General features: G+C 38.7%; 1 protein-coding gene across 2 annotated transcripts in view; it reads right to left on the bottom strand.

Moving 5' to 3' along the window:
- The window catches only part of CHRM3 (cholinergic receptor muscarinic 3), a 283,427-nt gene that overhangs the window by 182,703 nt on the left and 78,872 nt on the right, over positions 1-21,852 (bottom strand). The window contains exon 2 of one of the 2 annotated variants that reach the window (XM_054822620.1): positions 12,807-12,916. The exons of the other annotated variant lie outside the window; for it this stretch is intronic. The gene's annotated coding sequence lies outside the window, so the exon portion shown is untranslated. The remainder of the gene's footprint in view (positions 1-12,806; positions 12,917-21,852) is intronic. 2 annotated transcript variants of the gene reach the window in all.

The following is a 21,852-nucleotide window of genomic DNA, read 5'->3' as shown; positions in this document are numbered from 1 at the left end:
TGTGATTATATTTCGTATGACCCAAAAGATGTGGCTAAAAAAGACTCACAGCAGGAAGAACAATAAACAGAGAGCTCAGACAACTAATTAATACTGCTAATTTAACTTGTACCCTAACACGCCACTTAACTGTCATCTGCACTCCATCAAGGAGTACATGGCGGCAGTTCTCAAGCATTGCTAGTAAATTATTTTCATTTCGCCTCTCCCTCAAAAACAAAACACCACGGTGACAGACGCTGCTTGACCTACTTTCTAAGGAGGAGATTTCCAAAGAAGCACTCCCACTCTGAGAGGCAAGTAGCAGAAAGCCTTGAACAGCAGAAACTTTCCAACTTCCAAGCAGCAGATATTTTATTTCAAACTACATGTGCGCTTTTCCTTTCTTTCTTTGCAATGCCTCTCTACCTCCCACCCTGATTATTCCTGATTTCTGATCTATTCTCTTTATACATCCCGTATGTGTAAAAGCACATAAACCAGGTACCAAACCAACTTGCTGGTCTTTTCCCACCATGTCACAGATGTCTAAAATTAACCTCACCTTTTCCTAGGTGATGAATTTTAATTTACCCATATACTCCATAAGTAGAGAACAAGCCCCAGAACTGCAGCGAAAACACAGACACGACGCTAGTTTATCACTCACCACAGAGGCCACGGAGCACGTGTTTTCCCCAGATCTTGGGGATCTGCAGAACTTTAAGAAACTGCAAAAGAGCTCTGACAAACTTTCTGTGGATATCACAGAAGTGCAGTAACCTCCTGGAAAAATCTGCTTCTCTAACTTGTAAATAATTTTCTTAACTGCCCTATTTCACATCTGTCCCAAAGTCATAAAATGACACTCTGACGTGGGGCTTCCCTTTGAAACCTGTTAGCTACTGCTGTGCAACCACAAGTTCAAGATGGCCAGCCTTGTTTTATTCTTGCCTTTTGTTTCCCCAAATGCCCGTCCCCTCCATTCTCCTCCACCTCGAGATCCTCGGAAGCAACCACAGGCTTTTCCTAATGAGCTTGTGCCAAGGCACAGCAACCACCGTCCTCTCGGCTGAGTCAGGGGAGCACAATCTCTGCAGAAATGAAGTGGGTTACAGCCAACAAATGCTCATATATTTGGGAGCAAAACTCCTACGCCACAGTAGAGGAATTTTGAAGCTCTTACTTATGCTTAGTGCAATTTCTGACATAAACTGGGTGGCACATGAAGACCCACGCTGTGACAGCCTAGTCATGGATAATGGGTTAGTTACACTGGAATTGCTACCCATATTAAATAAGGAGGAAAGGTGATGGTTTATTGGTTTTAATTGGCATAACACAAAACTCCCCTTTGGGAAAAACAACATAGTTTTTAAATTAATTTCTTGTAAAAGCCGCATGGATTTAGCTATTGGGTGGAAAAAATTTCACATAATTTAAATTTATTTTGGAATGCTGCAAAACGTTAACGTGAGCTTGGGAAACTTACAAAACATTTGGTTTTCAAAAACTTCCTGGAATCTGCTAGTTACTAAGAACTGGTGGGGACGGGCAAAATGTTGGTAAGAACTGGTGGGAAATACTGCTGGGAGTTAGTGACATCAGTGCTGCCTGGGGATCGGACACGGGAGGAGGGAAAGGGGGAGCACATTCAGCTTTGGTGCGGAACGCGCCTGTCTCAAGTCTGGCGGTTCGGTGCTGTTCCTGGCTGGGATGGCCAATCGTGCTGCCACAAACACATTTCTCCACTTAGCTGATTTTTCACCTATCGCATCAGGAAACTGAAACCTTAAGGATTAACAAAAATATTTGAAAAAATAATATATAGTCCATCAAGTTTGAGAAGTGTCCAATTATTCCAATGATTTAGTTCAGACTGAGCACAGGCAGCTTTTTACGTGCACTGTATCGCCTACCTTCGACAAATTAAAGCATTCTTAGCAACAGCATAACCAGATTATGACAAATTTCTTTGTACACAAATATCGGCGTCTTGCTTCGGCTCTCTTTTCCTACCTGACTAGTTTAAGGAAAGGGAGAGAAGAGGCAGAGGAAGAGTAAAAGCGCTTTATATCAGTCCTTCAAATAGTTAGGAGCTTATCAGTAACCAGACACCTTATAATCATGAATTCAATCCAAAGTTCATAGAACACTAGGAGCAAAAATAAAAGTCAAACATAATCAAAAACTCTGTCAACAATGATACAGCTCACAGAAACGTGGTATAAAAGTACCTACGCAAAACACGGTTTACAAGCAAGGTTTATAGCTTTCTTTACCCAAATAAAGCGGAAGTCAATCTTAGCAGTCTCATAATACTCAGTGAGGTGATGATAATATGACAGCATTATTTATCCTCTGAAATTACAGTGACTCTTCATGAACAGCTGAATTAGCCCTTATCTTATAAGCGGCTCAGGATTATAGACATACATAATGGCAGAGGATGCATGCAGCCCTCCCATGGATAGCATCAGAGTTTCCAGCTCCTTCTTTCTCTCGTGTGCCACCCACAAAAGGCTGGGAGCACGTGATAATGTTGCCCCACATGCCCATTCTAAATACAGAAACAAAGTCACCCCCTCCCAAAGCCACAGCCTTTTAAAAACGGCCAAAGGTCTCTGTCTCTCTTGTGCAACTAGATTATACCAAACACAATGGACAAGAAGTTCCTGCATCTTGCAGGAACATTTTTGTCTTTTCTTAAGAATAACCCCTCTTGCTTATTCCCAACGTTAATACACTTGAAAAAGGATTCAAATAGTGCCCTCTACATACACTCCAAGGTTTCTATTCATTGATTTATTTGAAAGAGCTGTTCTTCCTTATTGTGCACAGGACAGAGAACCAGCAAACTTCTCATTAAAAAAAGTAAATCTATTTTGATTGTTTCTCCTCAGTTAGACTCTAGTTCTTCTGGTTTTAAAAATTTGTACTAGATCTTTAACAAATATGGTGAGCTTGTGCTTCAATCAGCTCAAGTATGTAAATTTTCCAAACAAAAGAAGTCTCAGAGTACCCCTGCTCCATAGCTGACTCACATTCAGAACTAAATCATATGCATGACTATTTTATGACCTTGCTTGGAGTCAACACAAAGTCGAGTTGCACTGCAATTTAAATTACCTCCACACTTCTTTTGGCAAGAACAGTCCCTTGACAGTAACTAGCACTATTCTTCAGAGACCTGATTTTCTAACACCAACACCTGCATTCATTTAATCTGAGCTTTTCAGACTCATCGGCATCACCTGCTGTAGATGCTAATGTGTTGCTTCAGGCTCTTGTTGGAGAGGTCGTCTGATGCCTCAATTCTCACAGGATTCACTACTTTGAGGCAGATCCTTCACTTCCTTCCTCTCCCCCGAGTACAATCACACCCACAAATCCTCTCTCAAAAGCCTTCAGCCGCTCTTTGATAGCTACATAGCTGGGCAGCCTATAAAGCAATTAAATGATTTTCCTAACATGAAAAATGCTCTCAGCTTCTTCTAGTGTAGTAAAGCCAAAATATAAGCAATCTTTCAGGCAGGAAAGAGTGGACCATGAGATATTTTAAATACCTCTTCTATGTTACCGTGGTGTTACCTATGTCTAAGTGGAATCATTTTTTTCCAGGCATTTGAAGCAAAGCCACCTGGAGGAGGGAACACAGCAGCTGCTCGACTGTGCCAAGCGACAAAACAGCTTAGAGGAAGAATTAAAGAACGGTAGACTATGTAATTGAAATGTAGTAATAAGGTTATTATACAGGATGTAATACAAGCTGAAATCTGGTCAGGATAACCCCAAATGGCACATTTTCTTTTATTAGTACAAATGGTTGAAACCTTGCTGTTATTTCTTATCCAAAAGGTTTCCTCTTTAATGCATGGCGTTGATTAATTAGCACTATACAAGAAGGTCTTGTATAACACAGAGTCAAGTCGTTACCTTCACTTGGCTGCAGATGAAACTCAGACTGTTAAGTATTAAGTCCTGAATAAAGCTACATATTCTCCAATGGGAAATAATTTCCACACCACTGAAATGCCGACATTGCTGTGGTGAAACACTATTTAACGGAGCACCACAACACCCATTTCACTTAGGAGAGGAAATGAAGACCGTCTAATCCATGGAGAACTACAGATGAGTTAACACGTTAAACCGGTAAAGCTCTTGCCAAAGAGAGGACATGGCAAAGAAATAAAAAGTATTTGGATAAAAGCTACTGTAGTGAGTAAACACAGGCAAGACTCTAGTTTGACACTACACTGAACCATTGCTGTATTTTTATAGTCGATCCTGTGTAAGGTAAAAGAATCTAACAGAGGCAAAGATTTGCATTAGTTCAGCTACTGTAGGCAACATCAAAGGCAACGAGCAGCACAAGCATGTCCAAAACAGAAAGATAGTAAAAAAACAACAATAAAATAGTAAGAAAGACTATGATTTTCTAGAAAAGAGGTGACATAGGATTCACTATAAGAGAAATTATATTGCACAAAATAGTTAAATGAGTATTAGCAATATACATTACTCTTTTCCAGTAACAAACAGAAAAAGTAGAAAATGGTTCAAAACATTTTGCTTCTCTGGATCTTGGGGTTTTTTTGCAAACGAGCTCCTAGGTTTTTTTTTTTTTTTTAATTGTGCTACATAACAATAGTGATTAAAGTACCACATCTTCCAGCCTGAAAGTCTCTATCATTTAGAGAGAACCTTTGCCTACTAAAAGGTAGAATCCACTTGAACAATGCAGTCGCTCCAGAGATGCAATTGCTATAGCTCAAAAAAAAAAAAAAAAAAAAACAAAAAAAAAAACCAAAAACCAACTATAGGAAGCATTGAGCTCTTCATGCTTATCTTGGCCTGTTTTTAAAATAGGAAATAACAATATTGCATGCACAGTCAACTCCGGAGGGTAATACATCCCATTCTAAGATAAGTCTCTAAAATAGATGTAAGAGAGGAATTGCCTTCTGGAGTTGCCTGCCTCTCCCCATTGACAACTGAAAGACACCAGATGAATTCTACCTTTATTATAAAGACCTGTGTAATAAGAGATGCACAGTAATGGATTCAAAACAAAGATGAAGCATGCAATTAAAAAAAAAAAGTATAGGTATTATTTTAAAGGAAAGAAATTACTTTCTAAGTTTGCTCATCTCCACAAGAGGATGATCCTCTTTCCCCCGCCCCGAAACAAATTATTTTCTAAAGTGTCTCCATATAATTTAAACTATTCTTTCATCTTTTTATGTGTGTGTGCATGTCCATATACAAATATGCACCACACACAAAAAGACAGTTAATGACATACTGCAAATTAACATTGAGATATAACAGCATATGTTAATGCTTAGAATAATATCGTCTCACTAAGCCAGTGGTAGCGATTCAAAATTCAGTATGCTGATGAATCTAAATTATTATTTCCTTAATATTAGCATGGCAAAGAACTCCTTTTGATAGCTATTCTATTCACTGCAGCATTTAAGCAAATAATTCAACAGAAAAATTAAAATTTGCCAAGAGAAACGCTTACCTGCAGAAATTTATAGCACAAATTAGTTGCTACAAACCACTGTAAAATGCACTCAAGTCACATAAAATGCAGTCGAAAGACATGTTTATGTAAAGCTGTAGAAAACAGTATAATATAAAGGGAAATAAAATGAGAGGAAAGCTGATAAGGGAAAGTGTACAAAGTTTTAGAAAAAGCAGACATTAAACTTAACAGAGAAGGATATTAAAGATTAAGTTGCTTTTGTCAAAAGCAACTCCACAAAAGATGCTCCTTAAAATTTTGATGATTTTATGGTGGTTTACTCCAACTTTGTTAATTCTCCAGTAAAAAAAGAATATCCAGTAGCATTTCAGTGTAACCAGAGAGTCTGAAAAGGTGCACTTTATCTACAAACAGTAGTTATTCTATCAGAAAGTATGACTGATCTACTTGTAAAAACCTGCACTGATCTAGTTTTCTAGCAACAGTTCTGATCTCAATGAGATAGTTCTCTCCAAGCTAACAAATTGCCAATATCTAGATGCTTTTATTGACAACAGTAAAAGGAAAAAAAAAAAAGTCTTATCTACATTTCTGAATAAATTTACTCAGATTTAATATAAAGCTAATCTAAAAGCAATGAATGCAGAATTCAACTGTAGATGCCTGCTGTAACAGCATGAATTAAACTTACGAATCTCATTCCTCCCCTTCTCAAGCACTTCATTAGTCCTTTCAAAAGCCTAGATTTTGTTTCCCTGAGCTGAGAAATGTAAATTACTTTTCAGAAGCTGTTTCTTTTCTACTAGTTTCCCCTTTTCCCCATTTCTGCTATTGCTGATGCTGGCTAAGAGAATAATCAAAATTAGAGGAGCTATAGATACCACATGCATTTGATCAGTTGCAAGTCACAGAACTGCAGTGATTCTATACCTGGTTTCTACGTTGTGCTTTGCAAAGCTACTTTTCAAATGAGTCTTAAAATGATTATGCTTAATTTGGGTACATGTCCTTATAACAGTTCTCTGCTGTTAGGTAAATCACAAGATAACACTGATATGTTGAAAATAATTAAAAATAAATTGAAAACCAAATCCATACCTCATTATAAAGGTAAATTCCAGTGGCCTATATTGTTCAACGGTTTCAAGAGTGACCTGATGGTTCCCAAGATGTCCTGTTGGCAAATACGCAACTGACAGTAAATTAGGGGGAGTGCTGACATGGCTGATGGCAGAGCTTCCAGCAGGAAAGACCTTTATACACTTGAGGTTTGGGCCAACAAAAACCTCACGACATTGCCCAGGAGCCAGGGTGGGTTCATGGCACAGAATAAGCCCTGGCATGAGCAGGGACCAGGGGCGGACAGGATGGGCAACCAGCCCCAGCAAGGGCAGAGCCCTGGCTGCCCTCATCCAGGTGGGCAATGGTCCCACCTGGAGTGGGAGGAGACCTCCTGAAAGCCTTAGTGTCAACATCTCCCTGGGTTTTATAAATACTCATGAGTATTCAATTTTTTTTTTTTTTTAATATTATTTACACTGATTATCAAAAGCCTGCTTTCCTCTCCCACAGCTGGGGTCACATAGCTTTTAAATATCTCAATAGTATCTTGTTTATTTCAGAATTATGCTCATATAAAAATCTAGTTCCAACACATATATTTATGTAACATAAACCTCCAAAATAATAAGCATTCAGAAAGGAACTCTGCCTGCTAACTATAAAAGAACAAAGAAAAAATTAGATTGCTCTAAGCAGCATACTTTTTTTATTACTATATTTTTCAGAGGGCCCTATTGAAACCTTTCTGTAAGAAACTCCAGGAGTTAATCAAACTCAGGCTTCTCGGGGATACAGTAAGCACCATGTGCCTCCAGCAGTCAATATCCACCAAATGTAAGACAGATACATTTAGTTTTTGTAGACAAAAAATCAAGTTCCATTTTCTAGACACATTTTTGGGTGCCTAATCCTAGGTAACTCTAAAGTCCTCAATTTTCATAGTAAGCATTTAGCATATTTTCTCAAACTAGGTATCCAAAATTAAAGCTGTGTAATTAATTACACTGTAAACCAGGCTGCTGTGCAGGTCAGAAGTGTAAGCAGGCAGGAGAGATGACGGCACATGTGGCGACGCCACGTGCCCCCTCCTGCCAGCCCAGCCGTCCCAAGAAACGTGAAAGGAGAACACACAAGCACTGGGCAGCAGATTTGCCTAACACTTACAAAGGCTGAAGTAAGCAAAATTCTGAGGTGAACGATCAAAAGATAGCAACCATTAGGTCCTACATCATATAAAAGAGCTTCCCCAAAACTCACCTGTTGCCACCAACCAAGAGGAACTCAAGGAACTCAAGAGAGGTGCTGAGGACACAACTGCTAGTACCTCCTGGCCTCCAGACTTGCACACAAGTGATGCTGACCAGATCACCTGGACATGTATTTCAGTGCTGTGAGCATGCCAGTGTGAGAACACAAATGGGTAAAATCAACTTGATTATCAATTATCTAAAATAAAGCCACCTGTCCCTTCACAAAGATCCCCCACTGAGTGAGTTGCACTAATTTCCTGCAGCTCAACAGGGTCTAACTTTGAGGAGAGGAGCTGGTGCTGCTAGGGCACCACAGGCAGTTGATCACTGATATGGCTCTCCTAGATCACTCACCATTACAACCCTTCCAGCTTTCCAGAAGCCTCCCCTGTCAAACAGATAATGGGTTGGGTAGTCCTGGACTGCATCTTGGTTTCCCACTGGAAACTTTACCTTTGTAGCAGGAGAATAAAAAACCCAAACCGACCTGAAATGCTCACAGTATATTCCTACATCACTAATTGTTAATGAGAAGAAAAAAAAAGATTAACATTCTAAGGACAAAACCAGATAATCACCCTAATAAAACAGGCAAGCCCTTAGTCTTTTGTAGAAAATGGCTGCTATCACTTTTTTATGGTAGCGCAGTAGAAAGGCTAAACATTAAATATTAATTCATTGGATATATTTTCAATCAAGTTTGCTGGAACTTTAAATCCAGCACTTTAAGAGCCTGGTGCAGTTAAAGAGTATAGAATTTAAACACAACAGTAACATTACCACAGAGCCTCTTCTCATTCCAAGCATCTTTATTCATTTACTTTTTTTTTTTTTTAATGCTAAAAGCCCACAGAGGTAGTTACTTGGCACAAATAATTTACGAATTCAGAAGAAAACTATGTACAAATGCAAACCTATAGAAAGTGAAAATATTTTCCTGTCTCCATTCGGATAAAGAAATTGCTTGCAACAGTTCATCTAAAGCCAAATCCTAACACGCTCACATGAGAAGGACACTCTTTAAGAAGAAATAAAATGATGCACCAATCCCTTGACTAGTGCATCAATTAGGACATGCTAATAGAGAATCGTTAGTCAAGATTCCCTACTAATAGTGAATCATTAGTAGACAGCCCATCAGCAGCAATAGCTCTTAGGCTACGGAGCCTTCTTTTAGCCAGCACTTAACTTTGAGGCTAGTTTCTCTGTAGCTTTTGAAGCTTCTGTGGCATAATTTATTCAAGACTCTTGACATGGTGCATCACAATATCAGCTTGAAGATTAAGTACACGGAAGTAGGTGGAAATTAAAGTAAAAGGGCAAACGGGAGTTCTTACTTTATTTGAATGTACTGAGGCAACATTAAAAACCTGGTTTACATTTACTCAAACCAGAAATTTTCAAGACAAACGCTAACAATTATTCCTTTGTTTCTGTTTATTAGCTGCGGGCATCTCAGGATATATCTCAGTAGGACTGTAATTACTTCCATAAATAATGCACGCTTCATTTTGATTCTCTCGGTGTACCTGCTATGCCATTTCTTCTGGCACCCAAAGGAAGCCCGCGATGCGTGCGGACAGCCCGGCGGGCGGGTGGCACGGCAGGACGGACCCAGATTCACTGAATGCATCTGGCTGAACTCTGACGGAGCAACACTCTAAGCAAAATCTGTGGCAGTCTGGAGGACCCTGAATTTCCACAATAAGGAGAAAGCAATGGAAAATAACAGAAATTGATCGGGTTTAATAGTTATTAATGATGATTTACAGTTAAAATGGAGCACTTCAGTTACGACACTATCGGTAAACTGTGACGAGCCATTAGCGCAGAGAGGCTGAAAAAAGAGTTCAAAAGCAGAAACATCCAAAAAGCAAGCTTTCCATTACTTAGCATGGGTATAGGAGGTTTCAGTACGTGGTTTTTGACAGATTGTTTTGAGTTGAGAAATTGAGATCCAGAGCTAGACTTTCCCCATGTTTTCTCCTTGTTGCTTTTTTTTTATTTTTTTAGAAGTTAGTAATAGCACTGTAATGCTACCTAGCAATTGCTAACGTTGTCCCTAAAGTTGTTGTATATACTATACAACGTTCAGAAAATACAGCTGGTAAGTATTAGGACTTTGGGATACCTGCTACAGGTTTTTTTAATTGAGCTTCTTAGACTTATTTTCAGTGTGCCTTCCACATAAGTCGATGCGATTATGTAATAAAGATTCCTTTATTATTCTTATAGCTTAACATATGGTCTGAACCACTTATCTTGTTTGTAGAAGTCCTGAACTTTAATGTTTTATATAGTCTCTTTTTAGTTATGAATGTCTCCTAAACAGCACCTGGCTTCTGCTCTTTACCGTTTCTTTGTCATCCTGTGCTACCTTTACATATTCGATATTTTTAAAGCAGTCTGTTCAATATTAAAATACCATATGAATTTTCTCAATGTATAGCAGACAATTAAGATTTTCCACTTTTTGCTTGTAGTTTGTGGTTTTGGGTTTTTTCTCTCAGTGGAGTTGACTGCTTTCCAGCCACGAAAATCTGCCAAAGTTGCTATCAGCTGGTCCAATGCAGAATGAAGATACAGAAGACCCTCAATAACTACAGGCTGACCTACAATTTTGCATTTCCAGTACTCTTTCCTTGTAAGGGATTCAATTTCCCTTTCACCTAAGTTCTTCTCATATCCCACCATCTCCTCTAAAAGCCTGACTTCATCTTAACGTATCTTTCTGCAATAGGTTTCCCTGGCCTAGCTAATGGAGTATAGCGTTTGGGAATAAACTGGAAGTATTACCATCATCATCATCACTGTTGTTTCACAGATTCTAAATGTATATTACTGTTTTGAATGTTGTTTCTTCTCTTGCAGGATTTGAATTTGACAAGTAAGGCTTATTTAGCCTCCAGGTATCATTCTGTAACCTACTGTAGTAAGGGCAGAAAATCCTCTAGGTTTCACATCAGGTGTGGTGACATTCAGTTCACTTCCTGACGTCACCTTAGCTTTAACCTGGTTAGAGGGAAGCAGGGGGGTAACACACCGGGCTTTTGAGAGCCTACGCAAGACCGGAGTGGATACGACAGCGAGAGGAGGATGAAGATGTCCTTTCACACACACGTCCTTTTTGCTCGAAGAGTTTGACTGCAAAGAGGAACAACCCTGACAAATAAGACTGCCAAAGCAAGTAGTGTTTTTTTAATTGTCAGGGCAACATAAACCAGCATTTCTTAAACGATTTAAGGCATCATCACACTATTATTTATTTTTTTTTCAGTTTGGCCACAAAGGAAACACTGTGGACAGGATTCTGTTCTCATGCTAGTGGACACAGGGAATAATTGCAGTAAAATGTGGTGTAGAAGACCTCTGGAAAAGGAGACAAAATCCTGCAGTGTTTACACATATGGGATAGACATCCTTTTCTGTTTAAAGAAGTTAGTTCTTCCACCAGACCTGTCACAAAGCCCTTATTTCATCATGAATCAGTGCACATTCAGGATGCAAAAACAGGCTCAGAAATGTATGGCACATTGCTGATAAGGAAGAGGAGAAAAGAAAAGGTCAAGTCTTTGAAGCAAATCGACTAATTCAGCAAATAAAAAGCCTGGTTAGGGAACAATGCAGAACTCAATGAATACCCGGGGAACTGCCTCACAGAATCAACAGGTGCTAGATAACCCATCAAACAATATCTTTTTTTTCCTCAATAATTTGCCAGCGGAAACAAGTGAGGAGATGTTTTCTTTGCTATTTATCTGGCTCCCTGGTTTCAGAGTTGTATGGTTAGTACCTGGGAGACATACCATTTAAAATGCAAAACCAGCTGAAATTGGTAAGAGAGAGGCAGGCAGAAGATGCCCTCCAAAGGATAAGAAAGATGTGCTATTATGTCTGTTTCACTGTGTAAATACCTACTTCCACCAAATAGTAACCAGTTTTGCTGGTGAATATCTCTATCCATTTATATGGGATATTTAAACACATCTTTCCATTATCAAGTGCAAACACACCTCTGGAAACTGTATTGCCTCTTAGTTCATCGCAGTGCGTAAGCAGATCATAAGAATGGCTCTGACTAATGACATTAATTTGCCTCTTCTATTCTCGAGGCTTGCATCTCTGCTTTTCTCACTACTTCTTCACACTTCTAAGGACTCTGAAATCTTGAACAATAATAGAAAAGGAAAGATACCTTTCCTGCTGGTATGACATATCTTTTGTAACTTCAGACAGACCTAAAGTAACAAACATTTACAGACAGATTTTAACAATGGTTTAGAAAATTCAGTACCATTCACCAAAAAAACTGGCATAAGAGCCATATCTAAACCCTTAAAAAGGAGAAAAGCAAGACAGTGGGGATTTTAACCTCAAATGCTTAACCTGATACTTGGACAGGAGACTGGGCTGCTATTTCTGGTGTGTTAAAGAGCAGTCGGTGGAACATTTTGATACCCAAATTTGGTTTGTCAATGCGTTTAGCCAAATGAACAACTAGTGCTTTGGATCTCATTATTGCACGTCTGGACACTGTAAATCAGAAGTGATAGTTCAGTTATACTATGAGGAGCCTTGCTTTTAATATTATTGTTTATACAATACTTAACATTGCTCACAGATACTATAATCAGATTAATTGTAGGCACAAAACATAGAAGCATAGAACATTTGGCTGGAATCTAATTTGAACTGAGACACTCCATACAGAGGTGAAGACGCTTTTAAGCTGAAGGGAAAAATAACATTTCAAGCTCTGTATCAGGATCTTTGCACAGCTCTAAAATCACACAAAAAAAAGAAAAAATTTGTATGGTTATGTTTTGAAGTTAAGTTTTTAAAACATCCACAAACAGCTTAAGTAAAAGAACTGGTTTTTTATGTATTCCATAAATCAACAACTCTAGGCTAGTCTATATGAAAACAATGGGAATGACATCCAATACAGGTCACTGCAAACTATTAGTTCCATCTCTGAAGTCAAGTATTTCGTAGGTACGTACAGGAACAAAACTTACCATGGACTAGGAAGAGAAGTATATATCATGTTTCAGATGACTGTAAATCATCCAACTCGTAGCCCATTATACCAGACGCTGATGAAAGCTTTTGCCATAACCATCAAGATCTTAAAAAAACCAAAACACACAAAAGATAATCAGACACGGAAATAGTGAAAACTGACTGTTCCTTATTTAAAATACAATTTCACTGCTCTTTAAAGCATCCTTTTAAAAAGCCAGTTAGAAAAGAGCCTGTTGCACACCATCACCATACACAGCAAGAGCTTCTTTTACAACCACTGCAATTTTGCTCAGATACTTCATTTGCAGTTCTGCAGGTTTTTTTGGCTTTCAGCTAACTTTTCAGGATTCTGATCTTTTCTTCATTGTTGTTTAATGCTGATAGCTTTATGCATCGGCATTTTACTCAAAACAACATTTTAAAGCCCTATTTTATTTTCCTTTTTGTTTCTTTTATGCAGGACTATGCAGCGCACTTGGGCGAGAGGTGCGTGCAGAACAAGGAACACCCATCATCCCACCAACAGCAACATATTCCTATTAATTCCTTGCTTCCACTTCACTAAACATGAAGGCCAGAGTGATGCAAAGCTCATTTGAGGATCTGATCTCAAAGCTGCATTTTTAAACACAGCTCATGGGCAGAAAGGCAAGAGAGGCAGGCTCCAGGCCCAGTGGCTGTATAGTAGTGAGGCAAAAGCCGATGGAGTTTCACTGAATAACATATAATGTCAGTGATTTTCAGCAATCTTGTTTTCTCCCAATAAATCCTTAACAGTGCTTCTTGAAAAAAAATTTTTTTTTTTTTTTACAGAACCATTCCTTCATGGTTCCTCCACATTCCTAGAAAGTGCAGCCGCTTAAACAGAAACATTGGCTCAAACTGAAAATTTGACAAATTTGGAGTTGTTTTTTTTCCTCAGAGCAAAAAGGGATGGGAGAGTTCTACCACTCTTGAAGAATCTCATTTCAATAGTTTCAGATTTAAATATTTCCTCTCAAAAGAGGCTTTTTATTTCAGTTATATTTAACGGCAAATCTTAGGTTAAAAGAAAGTCAGGACTAAAGTGATAGTGTGATCCCAGCACGGTGGTTCCTCTTTCATGGAACATTTTGAAAGTGGGGGGTTCCAAAACACGCTTTTCATCAGATACAGAATGGGATTTCAAAGATCTCTCTGAAGTGGGGTTTTACATTTTCCATAGAACTGCACAGATCTTAAAAGCTAGGGAATTGATTTTCTCTTCACCTTTAATGTGAAAAGCTTTGCTTAAATGAATATAATTTTCTGACCATTTTCCACAAATTATTTTTGTCTGCATCAATTGCACTTTTCCTTTTACCCCCTTCTGCTGAAATTCTACATCTAAATTCTGTTAATAGCTTCAGGGCAGCTATACGACCCTTCCAAACATTTAACCTTTCTGATCTGCCTTTCTTCTCTAAAAACCCCTTAGAAATGCTGAATTACAGGCTCAGCCAAGTGATACGTAAATTTATGAAAATTGGATGGGTAGAAAATGTCATCACACAAATTTCCTATAGCCAACTCTTATCCAGATTTATTTTACAAGGGAAATACATTCTTAATTGGCCTAAAAATGAGAATATTTTATCATGATGGAGACCTGCATGAAAGTCAAAACAAACATGCTTAGGAAAAGGCATTGTACTCACATAAAATAGTTTTAGATGTGCGTGTTCTTCTAAATACTTTTCTGTACTCATTTAAGTGGTCTTTCAAAGGAAAATATTACCTATTTTCAAGTATAGTCAGGCTTTGTTCAGACAGTCAGCAGCTTTAAGCAGATCCTACACCGGGCTACTTACTGCTGCTACTTCTCGCATACCTGCTGTCCTTTCAGCGCAAGGGAACAGCACTGGGGAATTAGTCCAACTCAAAAATAACTTGCCAAAACCTCCTTCCCCCCTCCCCCCAAAGGCAAGTCTGTTTTCCCCACTCGGTTCACCACTTGGCTAGAAAACTCACAATGCTCATGTAAGGGATGAGGTAGCCTGGAGCAGGCACAGAGGAGAGAAGATAAACTACTACTACTAAAACACACAAACTGCGCCCTTGTTTTGAGAAATATTTTATCGGTGAAGACAGTATTTATATGAATACTTTAGTATTTTAACCCAGTATTGCAAGTTCACGGCTTTGCTATATCGATGCAGTACAAACTTCTAAAAATTAAGGCTTTCTAAAGACAAAATTAAATTTAAATACAATGTGAAAAATGTAGAACAGAATTGATATGGTTATTTGGGGTCTTTTACAGGATATTCTATTTATTCCTCAAAGTCTGCAAGAACCAATATCTTTATAATAAGTGCTTCCCATAACTTCTTTAGATAGTGATCTGTTTGTTATTTTATTCAAATGACCTTCTTTTCATCATTTCCAGCTCTGAACTTACAAAAGGGCATCAGCCTGGCCCTGCCAAGACAGGGAGGTGTGTAATCAGATAATCAGTTTTTCCCCTACATTGCTCCTTGAACAGGTTTAGACTTCACTGAATGACTTCCTTCCAGGTGATTAAAGGAAAAAAAAAAAAGAAACAAAGAAAAAAAACCCCAAACCATACAAAGAACAACAACTAAACCAGAAAAAAAACCTCCAAGGTTTGGGGGGTTTGAATGTTTTTTTAAGAAAACTGTGAGGAGACAATTTTCCACTTTCTTAGTTCTTTCCTTTAAAAGATATAAAATTAATGTGAGAACTCCAACAGTCTTTTATACATCAGTACATGCTCCCAGTACTGCTAGTAAAGCAGCGTCTTCCCCAAAATTTTCACAAACTTGACATTCTTCTTTGCAGTGTGAGAAGCTGTAAAATGTAGAAAGCCACTGACGTGCACAATGCACAGGGCCTGGTCAGATAACTGCTGCAGTCGCATTTCAATTTCATTGTAATTTCTGTATAACTACACCTTTGTTTAAATAATTACATTGCCATAACTTGAGGTAAACTTGCAGTTAAAGGAAATGAATGCTATTTTATATGGCAATGGACTAGTTACACACACACGATCAATCTCTGCGTCTCAAATGCAAGAGAATTGACTTGCCGCTGTGAAGTTGCAAAGTTACTACAACATTTTAACAGAAGCCCCGACCATCATTCAATCCTGCGACTGAGGGCTTTGTCCTGCAGGACTAGATTCCCAAGCTGCTCTTAAGGATGCTTTAGTGACCAACTTAAAAAGCTGGAAATGGTGTTTACACACTTTGCTGACCACCTTCATCCTTCAAGACAACATATGCAGAGCCAAAACAATACAAGTTTTGGCCTTCCTGTGGTATTTTGACTGCCCATAAAGTTAAATGCCATAAAAAAGACTTTCATGTTTTCAAATACTTTAAGAATATGAAAGAAAAACAAACCTTGCAAGGATTAACGTAATTATATGGTTTTGAGTACAGACAAACCCAAATAAGGTAGTAGTCACAATATAGAGGCTTTTTAGGGCAGCTACTAAATATTAGTGAAAGTTACAAAGCACCTGCAATGCAAACAACTAAAGATCTGCTCACTGTAGCCAGAATCTTGATCTGTTCCCAGCACCTCAGTGGCACAGGTGAACAACAGGAGTTTATTTGTGACTTCACTGCTGGGCACAAACCATCTGGTTGAAATCACAGTCGCACGTAGAACTACCTGCAGAAGAGCGGTGCCTCTGCATGGGCATCATACAGGGACCGCGCGTCCCCGCAGCCAGCCCCCGCAAGCCCAGCAGTGCCCCAGCACAGGTGCAGGGACTGAAGAAAAACAATAAATTGCACGAAGGGCAGCCTGCTCCGGGACCAGAGGTCCTCAGGTCAGTAGAATACGAGAAGACTCAGACGGTGTCCAAGGAAGAAGTAAAAATTTTATTATGGATTCACTTCTCAGAAACGCGGAGACAATTCTAGACTGTACATACGTCACGCTGCCATCTCCACTAAAGCCCTTCTGAAAAACGGCAATTTCGTGAGTGTCCTGTGCAGCTATACAAGTATCCAGATGGAACACAAATTAGCGATTGATTTCATTAATTAGAAAAGCAGCTTTGAAGGAAGTGAACATTATTGACAGAAGTAGTTTGCAAGCATTGTTCTCTATCGAAATCTAAGCTGTCATTTCAATAAAGGCAAAAGTTTTTTTTCCTAATAAGCAACCTGCACTGAAAACTAATTAGAAACCACAGGTATTTTGCATGTATTTCACAACCAGTGTAATGCTAATCTCAAATAGCTAACTGCAAACGGCTTGGCTTGTACAGATAAAATTCACGAGTCACTCGCACACCCTTTAAGGTCACATTATAGGAGCCTGTCCCAGTGCTGCTCGCCTGCAAGGGCAGAGCGGCGCGCGGTCGTTCATGCAGTGCCTGCCTCTGCTGCTCTGCACGCACCCCTCTGAGCCAAAATACATATTTAGTATTGGATACACATTCAGTTGTGGGATACATTAGTTTTCACTCACCAAAGCGTATCACAGAGGAGAACGTTTCGTGTACCCGTACCTCTAATTCTAAGCATAATTCTTGACCTTTGTTCTTTCTTTCTTTAAATTAGTCAAACCGACGGTTACTACCTGGGATAACATAACAAAAAGAAAACACAAAACCTGACAGTGCTGCCAGCTACACATTGTGCAAACCAGGGTGGACGCACTGTGTAAATGCATACAAGTGCTAAAGAGCTTTCATGATAAAACATTCAACGCACAGCTTCTTTTAAATCATTGACTATATTCAAACTAATTGCTATTTATACAGTTTTCTTTATTTAAATGAAAACCTCTCATTAGGTTTGGTTATGCTAAGATTTGCATCAACGACACGCTAAATGCCAATTGATTATTATAACCCACTGAAGAATAACAATATATTAATTGTTTACAGCAGGAAGAGAAACTGGATGCATTTGTCCCCTTATAATGAATAAGACTGGATCATATCCAAATGACCAAACATTTTGGCCCCTGACAACTATTGTAACTTGTTTTAATCAAACTTTGTTTAATGTTATGAATGTGTAATATTTAAAAACTGTGGAGTAGCATATTATTGCTTGAAACTCTCCGGTTTGTTTTAACAGTGAGACCTTATAACCACAATGTCTAATGAGTACTGATAAAATGCTTTTTAGTCCTTATAAAACCTCTGCTAGCCACTGACCTATTTTCAAGGTATAACCAATTCAGCTTTCACGTGCAACAAGAAAATCTACTACTCAGATGCCAAAGAATATGATTTTCCATTAAAATGTTATTTTCCGAAAAGAAAAAAATGTCCAAAAAAAAATGTAAACAAGCAGCATTCGGAACACAGTTAACTAAAAGTGCATCTGGCAGCACGTATTGTTAAAAAAAACCCACACAAAACCAAGCCTCTGAACTTCCACAAAGAATTGGCTGATACTAACTTTTCAAACAAAAGATTATCAGTCTCCGGAAGGAAGGGCTATTCACCTGCAATCTGTGAACAGTGAATGCTGCTTGTAGTAGAGCGAGCAAAACTGTGAAACATAATTTGCGCTTCTCTTGCATCTTTCTTTGTTTTTTTCTCCATGAGCCCTCAACTTACTACATCCTTGTTTGCAATAAATTTAAGGTTATTTGCCTCAACACTTCTACTATGATGTACATAAAATTATTTATTATTTTATCGTTGTTTGTTTTAAAATAAAAATTCTAGTAACAAATTACTGATGAACAGTGTCAATTTGGTTTGAAACTTAAGTAAGGCTCCACATAGTCACTATTATTTCTGTTGAGTAATTTTAGAAGTCTTTGGATGAACATTAATCTCCCATTCAAACCATGGTCAGTTTAGCCTATTTACTTCAGATCTGCAGCAGGAAGCCTCACAATGCTGTGTCGATATTTGTCTGTACTTTAAGCTCTTTGTGGGAAAAATACTTGTTTTGCTTCTGTAACGGAACAGAGGAATCGACATGTCACTTTATATCAACAGGTTCTGAATATCGCTTCTTATATGCATGGTAATAAACTGTCCATTAATATCATCCGAGTATAATTGTCAAAAGATGTGTAATTTTAAAAAGACATTCGTCCTAAATCAGTCCGTGAATTTCCCTTGTCACTCGCTCTCCCTCATTAGCATGATCAGGTGAAGAAATAGGGCTAATTTATTTCCTGTGAGAGCGCCCTGTTCTGATCAAATATGGAACGAAAACGTGACATTCATTGTCCAGCACAGCGGTGCACACCCTTACTATGAGCTACAGGTGCTGCAAGATTAACTTTCATGGCCGTAGACACCCTCTGACAGATTCTTGACCCATGGATGGCAGGAACAACCGTGCTCTGTCCCCATCAACTACGTTATTTCTTCTTTTTATGCTAGAGGAACAGCTTCCTATTTCTCTTCCACCTTGTAGAAAATGGCTGACCCACCAGGATATTTTTACCGTATCGGCAACGGAAAGAACATGTCACATGCAAAAATACTGCTTCTCAACACATTTAAATTCTGTGAACAGCCATTGATATTGCTTGGCAAAGTAGGCCTTTGTATCTTCATATTCTATGAATGAATAAGATTTTGGGGAAACAATAGAAGCTCCTGTGCAGCCTGTTGTGCTACACAGCAGTTAAAACCAAACTCAACTTTTTCCATACTGTTATTTTGTCACCTTTTGCCTGTGTGAGATGTGAATAGAGGAGGAGGGCAACAAATAAAGCCAGAATTGATGGTTTGAGCAGACATTCTACCCTCTAGCAATAACAGTTCATTAAATAACACAAAATCCAAACAAAATTACTCTATCCAGGGAAGAATCCTTATCCAGGACTGACTGTGGATGGAGGCTGAGAGCAGAACATGGTTCCCTTGGTCAACTTACCCTCACACAGCAGCAATGCAGTTTGTGCTTAGCATGTGCCCCCAGAACTAATCTTTTAATTAACTGGTGTAAATTAACAATAAACCTCTAAATACGCCAGCCATATCATCACTTGTGAAAAAAAAATAAATAAAGCTTGAAATACCACCTATATTATATTGTAATAAAACCTGCCTAGGAGAAATGAGGTTGGAATAGCTCCATGGCACCTCCTCCTTAACCCACGTCAACACCAGCAATGTGGGCTTGGACCCAGAAGTGAGGGGATGACAGACTGGTTTTAACCTCCTCAGAAGGGTCGTTCATCTTCCTCTTCACCGGTATGTAGGACACCCAACCTGGTGCAGCAAATACCCACTGTACACACTCATTGGGATTACAAAATAGGAAAACAATCCTGGTTTCTTGGGAGCAAAGATAAAATTTAAGACGTGGGGGAAAGAAAGCAGTCTGTGGATTACAGGATGAAGTCTCACTATATATTAAGCAGTCAGTAATTGACCATTATGCAGTGCACAGACTGATGTTAATCATGACCTTATAAATAAAACTGTTCAACTGTCTTTCCATTCATGGCCTTCATATTAATGGCATTAGTTGTCTTCACCTGGCAACTTTTCATGTTATGTGTTTGTCTAGTGTTCATTAGTTGCAATTCCCTTATGGTCACCTATTTGGTCGCTCTAAAGACCTCCTACGGGGACTCAGATCTTGCACAATGTTTTCTTCTACAGATGCAGGTGTGAAATGCTGATTTCTCCTCTCCCTCACCCCTAGTCACCAAAAAAATACAATAGGAAGGAAGAAAAAAGTTGCACTTCAGAAGGAAAAAACAACATAGCTGCATCATCTAAAACTAAAAAAACCTCAGTAAGGGCAGTGCAAGAAAGTGCGTTATTGCAGAATTGAACGATTTGAGGATTACTGACAAGACAAACTTCCATGGTACTTTTTCTTTCAGAAACACAGTCAAATATGTTCCCAAAACTTCACATCCTGCTCTGCTGACTAGCAATAAACCAGGTACTGAGCTTTCAACTCCACTGTGCATCGGTGCTGCTCTTTGCTAAACCCCACTACCAGGTAAAAAGCACGGCCAGCACTTACACGCTTACAATGGTGCAGCCAAGCATCAGGCAAAAACCCTCAGGGATCCCACAGTCAGAGGTTTAAGCTAGAAACATACGGGCACTTCTCAAAGGATGCAGCAGATAGCACTGAAGGGAAAAAAAAAAAAAAAAGTTTTAAAAATCCGTTGGGAAGAAGTTGAAAAGTGTTAACACTGTCCCCCACCTACCTTGTAGGTGGATGAGTTACTGAACATTTGAAGTGTTGCTTTACTCTGAAGCAACTCACAGGCCGCCTGTTCAGAGCGGCAGGTTTGGGGAGAGGAAAGGTTGGAAGCTCAAATCAGGGAATATAGGAACCAGAACCATTACTCTGTATCTCTTGGGCAAGGGAACCAGTGGGAGCTTTTTCCTCTGAGGGACCAAAAAAATAACGGATGTATTCAGAAGCATAGTCAGCAAATTTTCTTCTCGTCACTACAAGAATTGTATTGGAAGTAGCATCCTGAAAGTAGGAGGAAAATCACAAGAGATGGGAGGAAAGCAGAGTTAGCAAGTTTCATTACATTTATTTTTCTGTGAAAATACCATATAGCAAAATCGCTAAGGAACAAGTAATTTTGCTGTAATGAATATGATGTACAAAGTTCAAAAGGCTTTGAGGTAACAGAGAATATCCATCAGTTCACAATATATGTAGCTCTTTAAATTGCTGAGCAAATTAGTTCAGCAGATGTCTTCTGTTATTAAGGCATAAGTACGTATTGTACAAACCCCAGATAGTCAAGTTATATTACTGATTTTTATATGGGTGATAAAACCCAATGTTTAAAAACCTATTTTTATTACTGTTTTAGCATAATTCTTATTGTAACTTAACCTCAGGCAACAAAAAAGAGAAAGAAATCGGCAACCTTTTCCCTTAAAATTAACACTGCTTCCCTGACCATGATGATATTAATTAGCCACATCTGAATATTCTTCTTCTACATTACTCTTGCTCTGTGCTATTATAGAGTCTAGGAAGGTCCTTTTTTGGGGAAATAAGAAGAGACAGGCAGTATTTTTTCTGCTAATAAGCTATAAACAAATAAGATAAAGAATTTTGATACTACAAG

The sequence above is a fragment of the Grus americana genome, chromosome 3, assembly GCF_028858705.1.
Source record: "Grus americana isolate bGruAme1 chromosome 3, bGruAme1.mat, whole genome shotgun sequence".
Lineage (NCBI taxonomy): Eukaryota > Metazoa > Chordata > Aves > Gruiformes > Gruidae > Grus > Grus americana.
Note: the sequence above shows the minus strand (reverse complement) of the source record. Positions and strands in the feature narration are given on the sequence as shown.